This window comes from Equus przewalskii, chromosome 10 (assembly GCF_037783145.1).
Source record: "Equus przewalskii isolate Varuska chromosome 10, EquPr2, whole genome shotgun sequence".
Lineage (NCBI taxonomy): Eukaryota > Metazoa > Chordata > Mammalia > Perissodactyla > Equidae > Equus > Equus przewalskii.
The window spans coordinates 14,375,695-14,399,860 of record NC_091840.1 but is presented as its reverse complement, the minus strand read 5'-3'; the positions used below and the strand labels follow the sequence as shown (position 1 = coordinate 14,399,860).

At 40.9% G+C, this 24,166-nt stretch overlaps 1 protein-coding gene and 1 long non-coding RNA gene across 2 annotated transcripts in view; both read right to left on the bottom strand.

The window, feature by feature from the left end:
* PITPNC1 (phosphatidylinositol transfer protein cytoplasmic 1) overlaps window positions 1-24,166 on the bottom strand; it is a 235,275-nt gene that overhangs the window by 125,903 nt on the left and 85,206 nt on the right. The gene's annotated exons all lie outside the window — the stretch shown is intronic.
* LOC139074015 (uncharacterized) overlaps window positions 575-24,166 on the bottom strand; it is a 107,673-nt gene continuing 84,081 nt past the window's right edge. Inside the window, exon 2 of the long non-coding RNA XR_011523294.1 lies at window positions 575-24,166. This exon is cut by the window's right edge and continues 77,021 nt beyond it. This is a non-coding gene — a long non-coding RNA (uncharacterized lncRNA).

Here is a 24,166-nt window from a genome sequence, read left to right as displayed (position 1 = left end):
TTAATGTCTTTAATATTAGCACTCTAGAGGATTCACCATGCTGATGCTCCCAAGCAACGTGCTGCTAACTGTGACATGTCGCAGACAAAGCCCCTGACAGAAGGGAAAGAGTGATTAACTGAATACAAACGCTTTCTGATCCCGTCAACCTTAATACGGGGAATGAGAACACCAGTTCCTTATGGAACAGGATTGTCACATTTCACAGCCTAGTCCTTCCGTTTCCTCCTCAGCCTGGGGTTCCGCCTAAGAGTGACTCCACAGCGAGACCAATTCCTGTTTCCTCGGGGAAGGTAGAGCATATTCTCCAAGGGCTGGATCTGATTTGGGTTCTGCAAGGCTGTGACTCGCTAACCTCTCAGTCTTTCTGGCTCTGTAATTCAATGTCCAGATTTCTCCATGTAGACAGGGAAGTGAAAAAAAAAGTGTAAAGTTCTTCGGTGTTTCGTCAGATCTCTCCCTGCCGGGTCAATAAACTATGAAAACCAATATCCGATCCCACAAAGAAAATACGAACCTGCAGCTCATATTTCAGGATATCAGTGCATCATCACCTATTTATCTTTTCTCTGGATTTTTATAAGTTTACGTAATACCTGTGTCATTATGCCAGGGTGCAGGAATGAAAAAGCTGATAAAAAGATTCAAGAAGGAGCTGGGTTATCGACATTTAATTCAAAAAATCCCCCTTTTGTGACAAACTAATATAAACAGTTTCATACACTGCTTAACCAGTCCTAGGTTTTGAACTGAAGTGAATAGAAATAGAGCAACTTCATGTCAAGGGAAGGGCTCAGGATATGCTTTGAGCTTGTGCAAGCATAACTCTACGCCTGCGGCTGCACAAGTCTGTACAAATCATTTCCAGTGCCCTCGGCCATTTCGGAGCATCCTCGGCATGACTGAGTGTGGGAGAGCAGTGATATTCTTTAGAATATGTGAAAAGTAAGAGTGCACATTTTCTCTGCTCCTTCCAACACTGACTCGCCCTGGGCGTGGTATTCTAGCCCTGAGAGCTCATTTGAGGCAAATAGTGAAAAACCAAAATGATAACATGCAGCAGGTATAGGCTGCTTTATAAGCATCGGCTAAAGCAGGAGGTGGCATGCCCTTGTGTTTATAAATGAGAAGCTGAACAAATTAGCCATTAGTGAGTGTCATGAAAAACCATTAAGAGAGCAAGGACAGGAACTGCTAGGACTCAACTCAAAACCACAAAGGTGGTTGGCCCTTGTGGCAGACATAGGATTTCTCCATACATTGGTTGTGGGGACAGTCTTGGGTCTGGAGAGTCTTGTCCATTCTGGTTTGTGCATCAATAAGCATTCAGTGTGTGCCAGGCCCCGTAGACACTGGAGGTGGAGCTATGAACAAGACAGACCTGGTCTCTGGTGAAGAGGAGGGTTTCCTTAGGAGTTCCACCTTGAAGACATAAGGCAACGCCCTGAAGGACCTTGAAGTTTACATCAGAGCTTTCAAACTGTTTGTGGAGAAATGTGAAACCGACCGCAACTCCGGCAAATGGAAAGCCTTGGTGACAGGTCTGACCTTTAGAAAGCAATCAAGGCTGTTGTGTTTACTATGGAACATACACCCACAGCCAATCACACGACCAAAAAGGGGGAAAATGGACATACCGCTTTCCTGGGAAAGGCATCCTGCATCATCTCCTTGTCGATGCTCATCCCCTTATCCTTGGCCTCACAGCCAAAGGTGTTTCCAGGAGAGAGGTCTCTCTATTCTGGGGGTAGCGGGGTCTTCCAGAATTAGAAAAGCCCATTTGTGAAGCCTACTGCTCCTATCAGTCCTTCAGGAAAATGAGCGGTAGCATTCAGGGTAGCTGTGGGAGTCGTTTAAAGGAGAAAGACACTTGCAGGAATGACGGTAATTAGTTTTAGCGTCTTCGAGACCTTCCGAGAGCAGAAGGGCAAACTGAACGCAAAGAGACGCACTTGCTGCTTCGTGGACAAATGGACAAGGGGAGTTCTCAACGTTTTAAAAGATTTATTCAATCTGAGCCACTTCATGCTTAGAATAACATGTGAAGGTCACTGAATCCCTTTGCTTGCTTAAGTGCTAGCTGGCCCAGCAGGTGACTTCGGGCCTCTGCTAACTATGCTGAGAGTTACGAGCAAGTTATATCTGTGGATCTAAGTTTGGAAAGTTCCAGCATCTTCCTTCACCCGACTTTGGAGACGAGGCCCCAGGGTTCATACCGGTGGGACTTGTAGCCCATAGGTAGCCAGCATTTGTAGAGCGTGAGGCTGCTTGCAAGGCAGGCACCACTCTCTTAAGCAATCACAGCCTAAGGGTGTGTCTTCCTGGGTAAAAAAAGCAGATAACTGATTGAGAAAAGCAAATGGTTGTCAACTCTTCCTCTCTTGAGACAGTTAACAAAGACAAGCAAATAGAGTAAATTGGGTACAGTTCCAGGAATTGCTACATTTAAAAATCTATCTTCTGAGCTCTTTTGCATTCTGCACTTATTCTAATGACCTGGAGAGAGATTCTATCAATGGGTTCTTTCAAGACGGAGTGGGGGCCCTCTCCTCCCTGTATCAACAGTTGGTAGTTCTTCTGTCTTTCTGTGTATCCTCCTAAGGAAGGAGGGGAACAAGTCCTCTAGGCGATGCCATGATGGAACACAGTTCACCATGTTTTCAAAGAGTTGGGAGAAAAAGGCCTTTTTTTTTCATTTTTTATTATGGTAAACTCTACATAACAAAATTCACCATTTTAACTGTTTTTAAATGTACAATTCAGTGGCATTCAGTACATTCGCAATGTTGGGCAACCATCACTACCGTCCATTTCTGAACTTTTTCATCTTCTCAAAAAGAAACTCTGTCACCATTAGACAACAGCTCCCTATCCCCCTCACCCCCTAGTAACCTCTAATCTGCTTTCTGTCTCTATGAATTTGTCTATTCTAGCTACTTCATATAAGTGGAATCACACAATATGTATCCTTTTGTGGCTGGCTTCTTTCACTTAGCATAATGTATTCAAGGTTCATCCATATTGTAGCATGTATCTATCAGAATTTCATTCCTTTTTAAGGCTGAATAATATTCCATTGCATGTATGTACCACATTTTGTTTACCCATTCACCTGCTGATAGGTATTCAGGTTGCTTCCACCTTTGGCTAGTATTGTGAATAATGCTGCTATGAACATTGGTGTACCAGTTTCTGTCTGAGTCCCTGCTTTCAATTCTTTTGAGTTTATATGAGACGTGGAATTGCTGGATCATATGGTAATTCTATGTTCAACTTTTTAAGGAACCACCAAACTGTTTTCTACAGCAGCTGCACCATTTTATCTTTGCAGCAGCAATGTACAAGGATTCCAATTTCCCCACATCCTTGCCAACACTTATTATTTTCCATTTTTGTTTTCGTTTTTAAAGAATAGCCATCCTAACCGGTGTGAGATGATCACAGGATATTTTAAAATGAACTAGGTTCTTTCTTGGATCTCTCATTCTTGTAAAGCTCATTTTAGGTGTGTGGGCATTTCAAACCCTTCTTCCAAGTAAGTCCTGAGACAGCCCTGGGAGAGATTTCAACCCTATTATTTATTTAAATCAGAAATGTCACTCAGTAGACCCTTCTGATGAAACACTGATGAACTGAGATGGTTATTTTTCAGGGGGTTGGAGAGTGTCCCTTGGAAATGCTGTGTTTGCAAACATAAGATAAACTCAGTGCAATAAATCTCTGTTAGTTGAAAGGGCCCCAACACATTCACAAACAGTTAAGTCACTCTGTCAGGGCACCAAAAAGAAGCAGCCACGAATGATTACCTTAGGGAGCCCGGGGGTGGGGGTGGTGGGCATGACCTGGAAAGGCGCTTCTGTTTCTGTTATAGAAGCTGCATTCAGTATTATTTTGAGGGCCCAGCCAGGAATGTGGCAAATTCTAGAATCACGACATAGAAGGCAGCAAACAGTCCTGCAGAATTTACTTACGAATTGAATGTATAGGACTTACATTCAAAGATTCAAGGTGAAAAAGCCATTCTTGGTAATTTGCATTTTTCACGTTCTTCTTATGGATTAAGTCACTTTTTATTCTACTTTAGGTGACAGCTAGTCTTGAAAAAGTAATCTGGGAAATGACTTTAAATTCTGAAGTAGACTGAAGGAGTTTCTCATACCTACTTTTTTTTTTAAGTATATAATTCAGTGGTTTATGGTACATTCGGAAGGTTGTGCATCCGTCACTAACGTCTAATTCCAGAATATTTTTATCACACCCAAAAGAACTCCACACGGATGAGCAGTCACTCCCCACTCTCCCCTCCTCCCAGCCCCTGGCCCCGACTCAGACCCCTGTCTCCATGGATGTAGACAAGTCTTTGTGCGGATGTGTCTTCATTTCTCTTGGGCATATACCCGGGGTGGGATTGCTGGGTAACTCTGTGTAACTCTATGGTAACTCTATGTTTGACCTTTTGAGGAACTGTCAAACTGTTGTCCACAGCGGCTGCACCATTTTACATTCCCACCAATAATGTCTCATACTTACTTTTGATAGTTTTAAGTTACTTGCAGAAACAAGAAAGTCAAACAAGTGACTTCTAAAGCCAAGAGTAAGCAATGTGGAAGTGTGGCCTTGCTTGCTTGTGTCACCATATTTTACACTTGGGCACATTCAATGAACCACTATCATGGGCAACAATCCAGCCATGTGGCATCTTTTCACCACTGTGCAGGGACAACAAAGAGCTAAACGTGACAGGACAGTTAGAAGCTAAGAGAGCATATCCAAATGCACTAATTATGCAGCACGGACGGAAAGTGTTTGAGGGGTTAGGGACAGAGCAGCACGGGCTACAGTTGTCCAGGAGGGCATCATATGAAAAATGAGGCTAGACCTGTGCATGGATAGGCACTAGCTTGGCAAGAAGGAAGGGGAAAGTCACAGCCTACAAATGAATCGTGGACATCTACTCACTCACAGCAAAACTTCTCTACTTCCCAGGACTCCTGAAGATGCATAACAGAAATCATAATAAAAGCTGCCACACAGTGCTAACCTCTCCAGGGTCGGCATGGTTCTAAAGCATTTATACTTATTTAATGCTCACAACAACCCTATGAGGTAGACAGTATTTTTATCCCTGTTTTACAAATGAAGAAACTGGTGCACAGAGAAGTCGAGTAACTTGCCCAAGCTCACCCAGCTAGAAAGCAGTAGAGCTGGGATTTGAATCCAGGCAGTCAAACTCCAAGATCCACCCTCCCCTGTCTCTGGCATTACCATAGTCCCCTCTTATCCACGGGGCGGGGGGGTGGGGTACATTCCAAGACTCCCAGTGGATGCCAGAAACCAGATAGTACTGAACCCTATATATACTATGTTTTTTCCCGTGCATACATACTTGAGATGCGACAGCAAAACTTGCACGAATTTCTTTTTCCTTCTTCACAATTTCACAGATAGAAGATTTGTTCTTACCGTAGATCTTAGACACCTCAGCATGTGGTTTTTTTGCTTTCCTTTTCGAGTTGAGAACTTTCACCTTTTCATTTAAAAGAAGCACTTTATGGCTTCTCTTTGGCATATCCTAACTGCCAGCATCACTACTCTGGAGATTTGGGGCCATTATTAAGTAAAATAAGGGTTACGTGAACACAGGCACTGTATACCAAGACAGTCATCTGAAGGCCACGAAGCGACTAACAGGCAGGCAGCAGACACAGCGTGGATCTGCTGGACAAAAGGATGATTCACGTTCCGGGTGGGATGGTGTGAAATTTCATTACACTACTCAGATCACGCAACCTAAAACTTATGAATATTGTTTATGAATTTCCCATTTAATATGTTTGCACTGAGGATAACTGAAACTGCAGAAAGTGAAACCGCAGACAAGGGGAGACTACTGTAATCTCCTCAGCCACTTGCATGACATCCAAATAAAAGGCTCTTTATTTATAAGACTGGGTGAAAGTACCCTGGTGAGTAAAGGACTTTCCTCACTCTTGCATGCTGCTGACAGTTTTAGGTTGATGTTAGGAGGAATTTTTTAAAGAGGTGGGAGACAGCAGTGCCAAAGAGAGCAAGGAGAGAAGAGGTCACAGGGGAAGTCACCAGTGGGGACAAAATTAGAAGCCAAGAGATTCTCGGCCCTGCTCCTGGAAACTCTTCCTCCTAAACAAATTCTGACACACAGCAATTAAAGGAAGCACACTCACCCATTCAAGTCCTTGAGTTTTAAAGTAAAAGTTAAAATTAATGAGTCCATCTAATTTGGACTCACAAAATGTGTGGGTGGAAGAAATTCCTGCAGCTGACAGCTGATGTGATAGTTATTTCATGAAAAGGAATAAAACTTCCCCTGCCTTCAGATTTGAATGTTTCCAAATGTGATTCTCAACCTCAGCCTGAAACAATACACAGGACAGGAGCTGAATATAGATATTTGGTGGGAGAAAATCCCGTCAAGCTTACGCAGTCAACCTGATGTGTAGGAAAATGAAATGGACTATCCGCTACTATTCACTCTTCTTGAGGGCTCAACCGATAAAGGCATTGGGCTCCCTATCTGGCTCATACTCTCTTTATCAATTGGAAATTAGATTCATAATGGCATTAGTGGAAGCCAAGAATCGCATATTCAAACGATTCATTAAGCTATTGCAGTTATCTGAATCTAAGTGTTTTGTGATACACTGAAGTGATATATACCACCCTTTTGCTCACACCCCTGGAAGTAATGTAAAATCTAAACCCCACATGTATATTCCTAATGATATACCTTATAGGACAGTCCATAAGGCAAACCACAAACACCTATGTGGGGAAAGAGTGATGAAAGGCTCTAAAAGTGAAACCTCACATCTTCTTCCCTGGTTTTCCCTTCTCCTCATCTCTTCCTTCCACCCTGTTCCAGAAGAAGACATTTCCAGAACTGCTGACAACCCCAGAGGAGGAAGGCCTTTCTTCCTTCCTCCTCTTGGGCAGATGGTATTTGCATACTGACATATTGTAAATCTAGTCACCCAGGTAACGGGCTCCAGTTAGCAACAGTGCAATGAAGGTCAGCCTGATTCCTTCTAAAATTAGAAGTCAGACCAATCTGATTTTTAACTGTTCAAGGTAGAATGCCCAGTTAGATGGCAAATTCAATTCTGAAAGTGAATTTTCAGGTGGAGACTCAGCACTAGTGAATCAAGGCAAGTTGGGGCATTTCAACATGATAATAATATAGGTTTTGACATGTTGAAGTTTTAGCTCCATGACTTTGTTATTTCTGTAAATAATCTTACTATGACTCTAGACTCTGTTAGTAGAGACATCTTTGGCCTCACATACCCCTTGAACTTCACAGTCAAGACTCAATTAACATTAAGGACAGATAATTCTATGCCAGGCATTTCAGGCCTTCCACAGTTGGCCTCTCCAACTCATCATGGTCCCCTCTCCCGGCATGATCTCTCCTTCACAGTCAAACTGAACAAGACCAGTCTTTTCCAGCCTCTTTTGTCTTGGCCCTTCTTTGCTCCCTTCTTTTCTTTCCCTGATTGTGGAGAGGGGTCTTGGATGACTTCAAGGAACGCATGAATTGCGCACATTCCCCCCCCACCATTAATTTCTCAAAAGGTCCATGTCCCCAAAAATGTTAAGAGCGACCAACTGTCTAATTACAGATGGTGTCTATACTGGCATTCCCCATAAGGCCTATAAGGAATCCAGTTCCACAGGATGCTAAATAGTCGGGAAGAGAACTCCACAGTCACGTAAGTTTGGGAAACCCTAGGTCAAGCTGAGTCAGGTCTTCTAATGCGGGCCTTCTCTGGGCCTTGGCTGTACTGATTTGCGCCATGAACCACTAATTGCACCATGAAGCCCCTTTTCTCAGCGGTCACTTCTTAGTGTCCCCTTAGTGACCCCCTAGAAAAACTGAGCTTTGCTTCTACTTGACAACCACCAAGGCATGCACTGCTTTGTGACAGTTATTCCATCTGTTTTGAGCTACTCATGTTTTACTATATATTAACGATTACTAGAAATTATATCACTGCCCTTATCACATTATGTTGTGCTTGTTTTATATCGTTTCACATCTGTCTCCCCTACTAGACTGGAAGCCACTTGAGAGTGGAGTACACACCTTGATATCTTTGTATCCCCACTGCCAAGCTGACTACAGCTTATGTACTCAGTATATGTTGAATAACTAATGAACGAATAAATGAATGATTGACCCTATCTCCCCAACTGGATAACAAGCTCCTTCAGAATATAAACTACATGTTAAACTCTTTTCTATCCCCACAGCACCCAGATAACAGCTTTTCATATGGCAAAAGAGTCAATAAAACTTTTAAAAACTAAATCCATTAGAAAATATTTATTGAACACCAATTATGTCCTGAGCACCAAGAATATTAAAATGGTATAGTACAGTCCCTGCAATCAAGGAGCTTCCAGTTTGGTAAGGGAAATAGACATATAAACAAAAAACGGTGATAACGTGAATACTCGAAAAGGAAGTGCTGGCTGCCTGGGAACACAGAATGGAGCACGGGGACCTGTTTGCGCTGGAGGGAAGTAGGCAGCCAGGAAGGGTCAGTATCATGACATTCCTCCCCTTGACCCCGCCAATGAGGTTCTTCAGCTCTTTGGAGGAGGAGTGGGCAAGGGGTAGAACACCCCAGCACCCAGGCCTCAATGGTTTTTAAAACTTCCAGGTTGAGGTTGAGAACCACTGTGGTAAAGGGAGTAGAGAGGGCCCTGGAGCGCCCCCTAGGGGCACGTTGTTAGGACGGATTCATACACCAGTCCCATCTCCATTGCCAGGGGCTTGGCCAGTCAGGTCAATGAATGAAGCCAACGGCTAAAATGAACACACATTTTTCTCAGCAAATTAAATGCATGGGAATATCCTTCACTTATATATAGAAAAATGCTTGTTTCAGTATTTTTGTTTTGCTTTCCCACTTTTAGTAGAGACATGAGTACCAAGAAATATTCCTCTACCATAAGGAGAACAACAGGGCGAGTGTGATGATGAATTACAAATGATAACCAGCTGCATGGGATGAGGAGGACAGAAACAAGAGTTGGTGGGGGGGTGGGAAGAGAGGGTGCACAGAAACCTGGAGCCTCCATGCCCCATCTAGAGGGTCAGCAGAAATCCAGCTCTAGTGGATGCTTGCCAATATCTCCGATTTCTCAAGAAAGCTGTTAATCTAGATTTTTTATATGAATGTCCTAACTTCTAAATGTTGCTTCAGATTTTTTTTTCTTAAAAAAAAGCACGGGGCTGGCCCCGTGGCCGAGTGGTTAAGTTCGTGCACTCCGCTGCAGGCTGCCCAGTGTTTCGTTGGTTCGAATCTCGGGTGCGGACATGGCACTGCTCATCAAACCATGCTGAGGCAGTGTCCCACATGCCGCAACTAGAAGGACCCACAACGAAGAATACACAACTATGTACCGGCGGGCTTTGGGGAAAAAAAGGAAAAAAATAAAATCTTTAAAAAAAAAAAAAAGCACAACTCACAACCCTGTGTAAACCTGAGAAAACTGGTGAGCTACATTTAGCTGTATAGTTTATAACCTCTGATTATATGTAACTCGGCTACAATAAATGAGAGAACAGAGGTGCACAGGCAGAATAATGCCGGAAAGTGTTATATTCAGAGCCAAGCCACCTCATTAATGTTTGAGCCCCAGGACAATTATGGGAATGGAGAAGATATAAACAACACTGGAAATGTTTTAGCATGGCTCCATTTTCAGAGACTTCCCCTATATCCTTCACCATCTCGGTATTGATACTGGTCAGAGAGCATAAGTTAAAAAACAAACAGTACACTTATTATAGCAATAATAACAATAGCTAGTATTTACTGGACACTCACTTGATGAGCCAAGACCTAAATTAAGTGCTTTATGTAAAAATTATCCCATTCAATCCTGAAGACAACCCTTTGTGGTAGGCAAAACTACCATCTCAGATTCAAATGAGGAAACTAGAGCATAAAGAGGTTAAGAAAATCATTAAAGACCACACAATATGTGGAGCACCTGGGAGTCAACCTGGGTCTTTCCCACCACAAGTCCTGAGCTGGACAGCACTGTCCAGCTTTGAGGCAGGAAGTGCTAGTTGGCACGAGAGTCTGAAAGGAGGGGATGGATTCCCCATCCTGGTGGGTAGAGTTCAGAATCGAGAATTAAAGTCCATAAACAATAGGGGCCCAGGCAGGAATTTAAAGAAATATAAATGGCTGATAAATAGAGGAAAAATGTTCAACCTCAAGCAGTCAGGATCACTCCAGAGTTTAACGATGGGAAGTTATGTAAAAAAATTTGTAATGCAAACTAAAACATTTCGCCTATTAGATTAGGAAAGTTGGAAAAGGCTAGCCAGCGTTGGTGAGGTGGAGGGAACAGATACTTGACCATACCGTGGTGGGAGAGCAAAGCGGTTAAACCATGAGGAAGGTGATTTTGTCTATTAAAATTTAAGATGTTTATACCATTTGACCTAGCTACTCTACCTAGGAATTTGTCCTAGAGAACCTCTTTTGCCATTGTGCAAAGATTTATATGCGTCAGATTATTCATGGCTACATTATATGCAATAGCAAAAAGCTGGAAAAACTCCAATTGTCCATCAACGGGACCAGTTAGGGAAATCAAGGTACATCCAAATAATGAAAGACAATACAGCTGTTAAATCATGAAATAGATCCCCACTTGCCAAAATGGAACAATGCTGCAGATGCATAGTTAAGTGAAAAAAAAGTAAGCTGTAAAACAGCATGTATAGCAGGAGTTTTGGTACAATGCACACACGTACTAGTAGATGAACGGGGGGAAAATAAAAAACAGAGAGAGAGAGAGTCCATTGTTAATGGCAACTATCTAAATTGTGGGAAATGTACCTCTATAAGGTTTGAAGTTTTTATAAGGAGCATGTACTTTTCAAGTAAAGAAAGAAACTGGCATGGAAAAGGTTACCCTATACTGAAATTTCAGGGCAAGATTCCAATTGCTGGGCAGGAGGGTAAACAAAATAAGGAAGGGACTCAGTAGTCTTTATGGACTTGGACAGCCACACAGGTTGTACACTGCACAAGGGTGCCTTCTTTAGTCGTACAGGGCTTGGGGTATTAGACAGGCTCCTGAAACAGGAACTCAGAAACGCAACCAAAGCAAACGCCCTGGCAGCTAAGCAGGGCAGGAGGGCTGTTAGCAGAAGGGGCCGGAGAGAAGGAGAGCGTGTGCATGTCAGCTCTGGACATCTCAGGACGCAAGGGGCAGTGACAAGGCAGGGTCTAGGTGTCCTGAAAGTGGGCAACACCGTGGCCAAGGAAGCCTGAGTGTGGCTCTGATTCCCAGATCTGCAGAGGGACTTATGGACATTAAACCTCTCTGTGGGCTGAGCCGCTTAAATACTTCCTGCTGCAGAACCAGACTGGGCTGGGACCTGGGACTGGAGGAAGAGCCACCAACGCAGGGCCCGAGGCTGCTCACTTCACTTCCTCTTCACTCACCCAATTCCCTGTCCTGACCTTGAGTTTCAACATGTGCAGACTGGCGACCAGAAGCCGGATAGTTACCCAAATAGGCAGAACCTCCTGTGTTTCCAAAATAATTTGCAAACCTTCCTAAAGTGAGCAGATTGTGTTCTTCGACTTGTTGAAGTAAATCTGTCTCCAATATGAGTGGACTGTGTTCGAGAATTTCCTTTTCGGGCTAAGTGTTTTAAAGCTGCAAATACACTCTCCCAGGGAAATAACGTCATCAGGTCAGCCCGGGGAAGACGAACTGACCCAAAATTCCTCTAAAGAAAAGCCCAACCGCCATTTCCAGTAATGTTTCTTAAGGAACTGCATAGAGTTCCAGCAGAGTGTGAGGAAATGAAGAACTTAATTCCTCTTCGCTGCCCCCAATTATGTGAGAATGTTCCCCAAGTGTGTTCCTCTAACACTGAAAGGACGTGAATATATGTTACCCTTTAAAATACTTTTTTTCTTTTGCCCAGAGGGTTCCATAGTCAAATAAGTCTGGGAGAAATTGGGCCAAACCAAGTTGCACAGGTTTTATTTTATTATTATTAATTTTAATTTTTCAATTGTGATAAAATATACATAACGTAAAACAACTATTTTAACCATTTTTACATGTGCAATTCAGTGGCATTAATTACTGTCACAATGTTGTGCAACCATCACCAGGACTTTCTCATTATCCTGTCCCCATTACACACTGACTCCCCATTCCCTCCTCCTCCCTGGAAGCCACCATTCTACTTTCTGACTCTGTGAATTTGCCTATTCTAGGTAACTCACATAAATAAGTGGAATCATACAAGATTTGTCCTTTTGTGTCTTTTGTGAGGACACTGAAGTTTCTGGCTTGAGTAACTGGTAGGACGGGAGAATGGAGACTATGCTCAGGGACTAGATAGGGAAGGAGAAGAAGCAGACTTTGGGAAAAAGACAGAAGTTTCTTCGAGGTTGAGGACTCAGGGAACACCAGGTGAAGGTGACCTGGACATTGTTAAACACACAGTGGTTTGGAGCCCAGGAAAGAGATCCAAGCTGGAGCTCTAGGTTGAAATCGACAGCATTGCGAAGCTCAGTATAGCCACAAAATAATGAGGCCAGCAAGCAGGACTCAGGAGCACCCAACAATTAAGGGAGGGAGGAAGGAAGAAAACCCTGGCAGGCAACTGACAAGAATCAGGCAGTGAAACAGAAGAACACGCCTCCTGAGTATCTCCTGCCTCTGGTCTCCTAGCCTACCATTCATTCTGCTTCTCTCTCCTTCTGGAATCACCTGAAACAAACATCTACTCTTGAACCAATTCTCTAATCCCAAATCTAAAACCTTCGATGTTTTTATCCAACGTGCAGAGCAAGATCTGAACTCCTCACCAAAGATCTCAACGCTCTCCCCAGCTCCGGCTGGACTCTCTCACCACCCACCTCAGGTCGAGCAACATCTGGTCCAGCCACCCAGTTCATCTGCTGTCTTCCTGCCTGATTCTGCACATTTTCTCAACGCAGGCTCTTCTGCTTGGTGTATGTGTTGCTCTTTTTGTGTACTTGCCTATTAATATTTTGCTCCCTCTTTAAGAACCAGATTCAAGCCCACTTTTCCCAAGAGGTCAAAATTGATCCCTGAAGTGGGGATGAATACGTCCATTCCCTGTAATCCTAAAGAGCAGGGCTATGTCCTTAAGAAACAACAACAAAACCATACTATCATCTGGTTATAAAATGGATTTGTTTTCATAGTAGAAAAATTAGAAGGAATATGGAAAAGGTTTTCTTACTTGTCCAGAAATAAACAATAGTAACATTTAGGCACATATTCTTTGTTTGTTTGTTTGTTTGGGGGTTTTTTTGTGAGGAAGATTGGCCCTGAGCTAACAGCTGTGCCAACCTTCCTCTATTTTATGTGAGATGCTGCCACAGCATGGCTTGATGAGTGGTGCTAGGTCCGTGCCTGGGATCTGAACCTGCAAAACCCTGGGCCACTGAAGCAGAATGCATGAACTTAACCAGTCAGCCACCAGGCTAGGCCCGGGTACATATTCGTTTTAGTCTTTCGAATAAAATCTTTTTTAGATAAATTGGAAATTACACTGAATATATCACTTTGTAAAGTGTTTTTTCTTTTCTTTCCCTTTTTTTTTTTTTTTTTGAGGAAGATTGGCCCTGAGCTAACATCTGTTGCCAATCTTGCTCTTTTTGCTTGAGGAAGATTGTCACTGAGCTAACATCTGTGCCAGTCTTCCTCTATTTTATGTGGGATGCCACCACAGTGGGGCTTGATAAGCAGTGCTAGGTCCACGCCTGGGATCCTAACCTGCAAACCCCGGGCCACCAAAGCAGAGCACACAAACTTAACCACTACACCACCGGGCCAGCTCTAAAGTACTTTTTCTAAGTGAATATATTATAAGCATTTCCCATATCCTTAAATTTCTTCCAAAATGATTAATAGCCACATAAGATAGCCCTTTGCCTAGGTATAATTTAATCAATTCCCAATTACTGAATAAGAATTTAAAAAATTCTTTTCACCCTGATGCATTACACATAGTGAGTATTAAGAAGATGTTTGTGGGCCAGCCACGGTGGCCAAGTGATTAAGCTGTGCTCTGCTTCAGCAGCCCAGGTTCGGTTCCTGGGAGCAGACCAACACCACTCGTCTGTCAGTGGCCATGCTGTGGTGGCAGCTCACACAGCAAAAGAGGAAGATTGGCAGTAGATGTTAGCTCAAGGTGAATCTTCCTCAGGAAAAGAAAAAAAAGAAGATGTTGGTTGTATAGAACTTTTATTATCAATAGAATACAATAGCAATAGCCAAGGCTTGTTCTGAATTTACTTTATCATTCAATAGCAAATAAATGATTTAAACGGGGGAAAAAAATTTGTTTTCAGTTTTTTGATAACACATATTTACAGAATTTGTAAACTTTTGTCCTAAAAGTCAATTAAACCTGAGGAAACTACTGCTTTCCCTAGCCTATGAGGGTCATCATATTTTCTTCCAAAGACTGAAACCCATGATTAAGGCAGTGACTTGGAAAAAACAAACAATATCTTAAATCTATAGATTGTAGATTCAGAAAACTTCTACAGATCTTTAGTGTCATCTAATCTGAAATTTGTATAAAATCTTACCTCATTTTTTCTTGTTTCTCCTTTCTTCAGCATTTGCTCTTCACATTAGCATACACTGAAATTTTTTCAGTTGGTAAAAGCCAGTTAAATATGATTTATGTGCTTGCCCACAGTAAAGTGAACTTTCGGTGTCACTAATTAACGTCTACCTGAAACCCTATTTTATCTCCCAAGCATGACAATTTGACGGAAGAGGGAAAGAAACAGAATGGGACTGAGGTTGGCCCAGTGCCCATGAGGGCAGGAAAGGGGCTTCAAGGAGGAGTAACAACAGAGGGCCAACTGAACAAAGCATGCAGCCCAAAAGCCATGATGGCGCGCTCCAGTGCAATTTAGGCAAAGAGGTGGAAGCTAGTGTTGCTGGGCAGAGTACAAAGAAACACCAGCAAATAAATTTTGTGAGGAAAAGAGTTACTCTGGAATTTTACATATGGCCCAGCTGCCATTTGTGTGAAAGACAACACACACAAGGACTCAACCACGTCCCCTACAGGTGTTCTCAAAAACAACACCGGAACGTCTCCAGATGTCGAAGTATCATGATTAAGAGCTCAAGATAGGGTAAATCAGCTATAAAAAATCTAGTAGTATACATAGAAACCAGAAAAAAAGTTATATCTAAATAATTACTATATTTGGTTGCAAATGCTATAAATATGAGGTAATATTGACTGAAAAGAAAAATTTTTAAAAATAGTATACAATGCAAATAAAGTATTAATATGTGGAACATTCTGAGTTCCACATATTATCGTAGGTGAAGGTAGCATGAGAGAACATAAAAGAGCAAGGAGAGGGGAGACCAAAGGTACTGCTCCAAGTACTGGTGACCTTGACCTTGATAATCAGAAAAAGCAAAGGTTGAGAATACTTTTGCAAAACCTGGAATCAGAAACAGGATGTGAGTTTTCAAATCACCCGAGAAGATACAGTGCATATAGCAAACAGCAGATGTTAAAGGAAAAGTAAAATAAAAAAATAAAAATAAAATAAGATGAAATAAGATCATACTATTAGTTATAATTATATGTTACACTTCCATATTAAAAGGAAATAACTTTCATACTGGGTTGAAAAAATAAAACTGTGACATTTTGCTTACAAGAGACAGAACTGAAACAAAATGAGACAGAAATGGTCACAATACAAGGATGATCAAAGATTTAGCAGACAGGAACAAAAAGAAATTATTTTAATTCCTGATAATAAAGCCTATATTTTCTTTTTATGTGCTCATGGAACACTTAGAAAAAGTAATCACATAGTAAACTACAATAAAAACCTAAATAAATTCCAAGAAGAAACGATACAAGACTCATTGTCGGCCGTTCCCTCACCCCCCAAAAAACCCCACATAAAATATCATGTCTAAAGCAAAACCCCAACACTCGGAAATTTAAAAGAACTTTTTGATAAACTTTTGGTCATAGCGGAAATTAAAACTACAGTTACCAACAATTAAAAAATGAAAAATAACAGTAGAAATGCTACATATTAAATCTTAGGTGATACGGGCAAAGCTGTAATTAGAGGTAAGATAAACAGATGAAAACATGACTATTATATAACTCTTAGGCTTAAAGCAACCTAATCCAAATTTGGATGCCATTTAAATATTATTGGGGTACACATAAACATATATCCATCCGTTCAGAGGGAGAGAGAGAGAGAAAAGATTCTCCAAAATATTAAGAGTAGTCATCTCTGGGTCGTGGAATTTCTATTTTCTCTGAATTTCCTAAATAGTCTCAATGAGCATGCAGCACTTTTACAGTCTGAACAAGATTCAACAAAAACACAACAAAACGTAATCTACAGTCGCAGGAAGGTAGGAACAACACAAAACAAAACATCTTGCCAAAATGATGAAGGCAATTAAAATTCTCTTCTTCGCTTCGACTTTTAAGCTCTAGCCTGGTGATGGGTATTACAAGCCTGTTTTTACTATGTTTCAGCACAGTTCTATCTTCTGGTCTTGTGCCGAGAGGCCAGGTATGATGTGCGCTGGCTGACAACTTTTAACCATTGCTGTTTCTCTTTTTAGGGAAAAATCAAGCATTCAGTCAGGTAGGCAACCACAGACAGCACAGTGACTGCTATGTTTTAAGGTCAAGAGCCTCATATAACAGCATTCATGTTACAGAACTGATGGGGAAAAAATTAGGAGAACTGAAGAAAATTTCCTTTTTTGTTGCCATTGTTGTGTGTTGCTTTGGTTTTTTGTTTTTTACAAACAAAAAGGTGGAAGATAATATAAATGACACTTCAAATATCACAAGCAACCCCAGACAGCAATTCAAATCCACATGAAAAGACAGACTGCCAGTAAAGGTAATTATGTAACTTAAAAAAGAATATAAACACATATGTCTCCTCCTTTCTTGCCTCAACTGATTTAAAAAGCAATAACATAAAACAATATGTATATAATTGTATTGTTGTCCCTATAATATATAGGATTGTAATATATTTGACAACAACAGAACAAAGGAGGTGAGTGTGAGCAAAGCTTTATTAGAGGAAGGAAATGGTACCAGATGGTAACTCTTATCCATAGACACACATGAAGACAGCCAGAAACAGTAAATAAGAAGGTTAATACAACAAACTCTATAAATCATACTCTCCTTTCTTCTCTCAGCTCCTCAAAAGACTTAAAATTATATAAAGTAATAATTATAACAATATATTGTTGGGTTTGTAACATACACAGAGGTAATATGTATAATAACAATAGTACAAAAAGAGGGAAGAAAGAATAGACCTATATAGGACTAAGGTTTCTATATCTCACTGGAATTAGGTTAGTATAAATACGAAACAGACTCTGATAAGATATGATGTATATGGTAAACCTAAAAGCAACTAGTAGGAAAATGACTTTTTAAAAAGTTTTAAAAATCACTAAGATAATGGAAAAGCTACACTAGAAAATATTCATGAACACAAAAGAAAAGAACAAAAAGACATGAGATAGAGAAAAAAGATAAAATAGCAGATGTAAATCCAACTATAACAATAATATTAAATGTGAATTGAGTAAGTAATCCAATAAAAAAGCAGAGATGTTCAGGCTGGATAAAAAAACAAGATCCAACTATATGGCATCTACAAGAAGGTTTAGATTCAAAGTTACAAATAGGTTGAAAGTAAAGATGGAAAAAACAGTAGCCATAAGAAAGCTGGAATGGCTATACTAATATCAGACAAAGTATACTTTGAAGCAAAAAATGTTACTAAAGATAAAGAGGAACATTTTGTAATGATAACAGTGTTAACCACCAGGAAGATAGAACAATTGTAACCACGTATATACCTAACAGAGCCCTGAAATACATAAAGCAAAATTGGACAGAATCAATGGGAGAAATAGACAACTAAACTCTAATAATTGGAGACTTCAATGCCCTACTTTCAATAATGGATAGAACAGCTAAGCAGAAGATCACCAAGAAAACAATAGACTTGAACAACACTGTAAACCAAAGAGACCTAACATATCTATAGAACACTCCACTCTACACAGCAGAACACATTCCTTTCAGGGCACATGAAACAGGTTCAGGAAGAGACCATATGCTAGACATAAAACAAACTTGAATAAATTTAAAAGAATTGAATTCATAAAAAGCATGTTCTCTGACAAGGGAATAAAATTAGAAATTTGAGAAATTCACAAATATGTGGAAATTAAACAACTCACTGTTAAATAACCAATGGATCAAAGAAGTCACAAGGGAAATTAGTAAATACATTAGAGGAATAAAAATGAAGACACAACATACCAAAACTTATGGGATGCAGCCAAAGCAGTGCCTAAAGGGAAATATATAGCCGTAAAGGAGTTTATTAAAAAAGAAAAAGAAAGATCTCAAATCAATGACCTTCCACTTGAAGACATTGGAAGAAGAGCAAACAAAACATAAAGCAAGCTGAAAGAAGGAAATGATAAAGATTAGAGTGGAAATTAATGGAATAGAGAATAGAAAAAGCAGAGAGAAAATCAATGAAACCAAAAGTTGGTGCTTTGAAAAGATCAAAAAATTGACAAACCTTTAGCTAGACTGACCAAAAAAAAAGATGACTCAAGTTACAAATATCATAAGCATTGCTTTGTTAAAACACATTTTTCAAGTCTTCCCTTTGCCCTGAGGAGGAATGGGTTCTAGAGAGATTTCAGCCATTTCCTTAGAGCTTTTCAGCAGAAGGTTGAAAACTTGTTCTTCAATAGTTTTGCATGTGTGGCTGCCTGTTCCTGGAATAGCAAAGCAATTACTTTGTGTCTCTGTCTTTTCAGCTGCTACAGATAAGAGCCGTTTTGCACCTACCTGAGAAAACAGGAAAATCCGAATGGCTTTTTTTGTGTTTTGTTTATATAGTGTTGTCATGTTTTCATTTGCTCTAGACTTCAAGGCAGATACAAAAGAAAATGAAAACAACTTATGTTCAATAGAGTGGTAGAGTGGTTCTATTCCTTTGGGAAAGGATGTTCCACAATCTCCTGGAAGGTTGGAGAAAATACCAGGGCTGCAAAGAAGTTACCCATAGTGCGAGATGGTGACTGGGCAACGTGGCCTCCTTTTCCCTTCAAGACAGGGCCAGCCACCAGGATGCTATTGCCCGCTCTGTGAACCAGAGTCCCTTAGCTTTGCTAAGCTTTGGTACACTCATTTGTGAGATGAAGCGGTTCAGTAAGTGATATGATTTCTCCCAGTTCCTACCACCTTTCACCCTGTTCTACAAGTGGGAAATCCAAGAGTTGTCATCTTTGATGCCTCCCTATCCCACTCCTCCGCACAGCCTTTAGGTTTATTTCTCAGTTAACTCTCACCTCCACCTGTCCATCCGACAGCTGTCGCCCTGGTCTAACATACAACCACTTCCCTATGGCCCTACAATAGCTTCAGAAGAGGAGTGCCTAAATCCACTCCTGTCCCTCTTTGTTCCTTTCTCCTCACGAAAGGTGTGTTTTTGTCGCTTCCCGAGACAAATCCCTTCAACTGCTCTTGGAATGAAGCCCTAGCCTTCAGCACAGCCCACGATGGATGCCCTGACTGATGGTGCCTCCCCCTTCAGCTCCCCCATGTGCCCTCCTCTCCTTTAGTTTTGTGCCTCAGATACACTGCCCTACTCCCCAACTCTTAGGAGCCTGTGCGCTTCCAGTTCTCTCAACCCCCTTCCCTTTGCCTAATTAACATCATTGTACTAAGCCCACTCAGACTTCCCCACACACCTTCCCTGAGTACCCAAGACTAGATCCAGTCTCCCTGTCAGCGCCTCTTAATGACACCTTGTACTGTCCTTCATGAGAAAGGGTTATGGTGAGGCCAGGAATGACACATGCCACTACCACCCCATGGCAGACATCACTCACTGTCAACAGCCTAAATGCCGCCTGGAATCCTCTTCAACACAGTGTTCCAAGCAGCCACGGCAGAGTGATCAGGCTGATGGTTTTATGTTTTTCTGCTTTTGTACTTGGGCCAAACTGCTCCTTAAATCTTCAATATCCTAAATTTGCAATCCTCTTCAAGCAGCTTGCGTTGCTACTCTCCAGCACTGCTTTCATACCTCTAAACCAAATTTGCATTACAATTGAAATCCATTTCCTGGAAATGACTGTGCTTCACTAAAAATCAGGGGAGCTGAGAACAGCCCAGTGACCCAAAAGAAGAAAAAAGCACAACTAAGTCCTGAAACACTGATTATGACTTTCTGAAAGCAGAGAAGAAAAGCACTAAGGAATAATTCATAAGCCTATGGCGCAACTATGATAATAGAATTGTTTACTTAATCACACAAACTTGCATCTTATTACTTCACTGTTAGTCCATACAATGTTTTCAGAGTGCCGAGTACGACGGTGTCTCTAATGTGCTTCAATCACAACATTAATGCTAATGTTCACTGAACAAAGTTATTATGTACCAAAGAGGGTCTAACAACTTTTCACACACTAACTCATTTAATCTCCATTAATAACTCCACGAAGTAGGTGCGATTATGATCATCCCCATTGTTCAGACGAGGAAACTGAGGCACAGGCAAAGCAGAAGACCAAAATGAAGATATTTCCAGGTATGCTAGGATTCAGAAAGTTTACTTCTCCCATACTTTTTCTCATGTGGAAGTTCCAAGAGAGTCTACCCACTCAAGAGACTGCAAAATAAGGAATAAAACAAAAAAAGAGGAAGACAAGAAATTCCATAAACTGTTGAGCCAAAGGAGTGAAAGGGAGGGGACAGTGACTGGTGGGTTGGAACAAGATGATGACAGCTCTGAGAAGTGATTGACATGCAACCAAAAGCATGTTAATTGCAGTTGATGATGAAAACACATTTTTTTTTTGTGCGTATGAAAAAGGAAGATAAATACAAACTCCGGGAAAACAAAAAAAGCTGTAGTTGAAGCTACATCAGCAAAGAGAATTCATTTGAACCTTGATGCATGGAATATTGTCTTTTAGGTGGTCTATGGCTTTGATATTGATCCCATACCGAAGATAATATAATCCTAGCACCGGGACCTGCAGTGAGCAAAGTTTACACAGCAATAATCGCATATATATTGTTTACTGGTGTTCAACTTTTAGAAACAACCTAAAGACAATAGGATGAGAGAATGCAACATAACTGCTGAGTTTTTTCACAGACCATAAAACTCACCCTTTTAAAGTATAAAATTCAGTAGTTTTTGGTATATACACAAGGTTGTGCAGCCATGACCACTATCTAATTTCAGGACATTTTTGTCACTCCAAAAAGAAGCTCCCTACCCATAAGCAATTAATTCCCATTTCCCCTTGCCTCTGACAACCACAAATCAGTTTTCTGTTTCTAGTGGTTTGCCTATTCTGGACATTTAATATAAATGGAATCACACAATATGTGACCTTTTGTGTCTGGCTTCTTTCACTTAGGACATTTTCACGGTTCACCCATCTTGTAGCATGTATCAGTACTTCATACCTTTTTATGGCCAAATAATATTCCATTGTACAGATATGCCATATTTGTTTATCCAGAATCTTGACAACATAAAAGTAAAAGAGGGAGAAAAGATGCTGAATATCACATATCATTAGAGAAATGCAAAGCAAAAGCACCAGTGAGACATCACACCCAGTAGGATGGCTACTATAAAAAAAAAAACAGAAAATAAGTGTTGGTGAGGATGTGGAGCAACTGGAACCCTTGCGCACAGTGATGGGAATGAAAATGGTACCGCTGCCATAGAAAACAGTAGGAAGGAGAGGTTCCTACAAAAATAGAAAACAGAACTATCATCTGATCCAGCAATCTTATTTCCTGGGTATACATCCAAAAGAATTGAAAATACAATCTCAAAGAGATATTCGACACCCATGTCCATTGCAGCATTACTCACCATAGCTAAGATACGGAAGTACCTGTCCATCAATGGATGGACAAAGAAAATGTGGTATATACATACAATGGAATGTTATTCAGCCTTAAAAAGGAAAGAAATTCTGCCATATGCTGCCATGTGGATGAACCTTGAGGACATTATGCTAAGTGAAATAAGCCAATCATAAAATAGACAAACCGTGCATAATTCCACTTATATAAGGAACCTAAAGTAATCAAACTCAGAGAAACAGAAAGTAGAATAGTGGTTGCCAGGTTGGCCAAGGCAATGGGAAGTTGTTCAACGAGTAAAGAGTTTCACTAATGCAAGATGAAAAAGTTCTAGAGATCTGTTGTACGACAATGTACGCAAAGTTAACAATACTGTACTGTGTACAAAAAAATTAAGAGGTTACATTCATGTTATGTGTTTTTCACAATTAAAAAGAGAGAGAGATGAGAGTGGGGAAGATGTATGGGCTGAAGAGCACATGACTGTTGGTGGTGGGGAAGTGAGCCTGGCACCCAGCAGGCAGACAGACCAGTCTCACCTTTATAAAGAGAAGTCTCACCTTTATAAAGAGAGCTTGACATCTTGTTAGAAAGATCTCTCTGGCAACCATAAGCAAAGCAGAGAGAGATTCCCAGCCGTCTTTCTCCATCACTAGGAGGGAAGCTCCTTGGGAGGAGAAGTATAGTCTCCAGTATTAGGTGAGCTAGAGCTGCCAGAGTCAACAAACAAAAATATGGGACACCCAGTTAAACTTGAGTTTCAGATAGACAAAGAATAATTTTTAGTATAAGTATGTCCCATGCAGTATCTGGGGCAGACTTACACTAAAAAAAATTACTTGTTGTTTATCTGAAACTCAAATTTAACTAGGCATCCTATATTTTATCTGGCAAGTCTATAGATACCAAATAAATATGGCAGAAGAGAAGAAAATAGAAGTAGCCGAGAAAAAACAGGACGTTCAAATTTGGAACACTGTTGGGAGGACTATAAAATGGTACCGCTTTTGGAAAGGCAAGATGGCAATGTCTATCAGGATTGAAGATGCATGTATCTTGGACGAGTAATTCCACCTTAGGAATCCATAGTGGGAAAATATGCATTTGCACGAAGACATAAAAAACCAAACAGACAAATGAGTTTATGGAAACAGAGATTTCTCTTATCTGTAACAGCAGAAAATTGGAACTTCCTAAATGTCCATCATTAAGGGAATGGTTACATTTTTGTTCATCGACTTAATGAGCTCCTGCAAAAAATAATGTAGTAGATATAAGTGTACCTGCACAGAGAGATTTCCACTAGAATTTAAGTTTTTAAAAAGCAGTTTATGCATCTTATGTGTACATTTATGTTAAAAAAAAAAAAAACCTAGGTAAGACTTAGTCTCATGTTTGTAAATGCACAGAATAAGGTCTGAAAAGATGAAGAACACTTTTTTTTTTTTGAGGAAGATTAACCCTGAGCTAACATTGCTGCTGATCCTCCTCTTTTTGCTGAGGAAGACTGGCCCTGAGCTAACATCTGTGCCCATCTTCCTCTACTTTATATGTGGGATGCCTGCCACACCATGGCTTGCCAAGTGATGCCATGTCCGCACCCAGGATCCAAACTGGGGAACCCCGGGCCGCTGAAGCGGAACGTGTGAACTTAACCGCTGCACCACCGGGCCAGCCCCTGAACAGCACATTTTTGATTGTGGTAAGCTCTGCAGAGAACAAAATTGAGATGGTTGAAAGAGGACTTCTTACTCTAAATATATATGGGTTATTTGTGTATTACTTTTGAATTTAAAAAACCCGCTTATCCATTCGAAATGATCACCCTCAACCTTCTCTTCTGTATTCTAAGTAGAAGTAATTGTGCTAAGCTTCTGCGGTAACACTAACTCTTTTCAATCACCATGTGTAAGTCCGGGTTAAAATCATTCGAGAAGTCTGACAGAAGTGAAAACATTCTTTCTAGGACCGATTGCACCTAACACATTCAACCAGGGGGAATAGTGAGCGTGTTCCACGCATCTCAGGGGAGTGGAAGCCAAATGCTAGGTGTCTGTTGACTCGATAATTCCACAGGAAACAAGGGGAGCTGGGTCTCAAGCTTGGGGTAACACTTGCCACGAATAGACA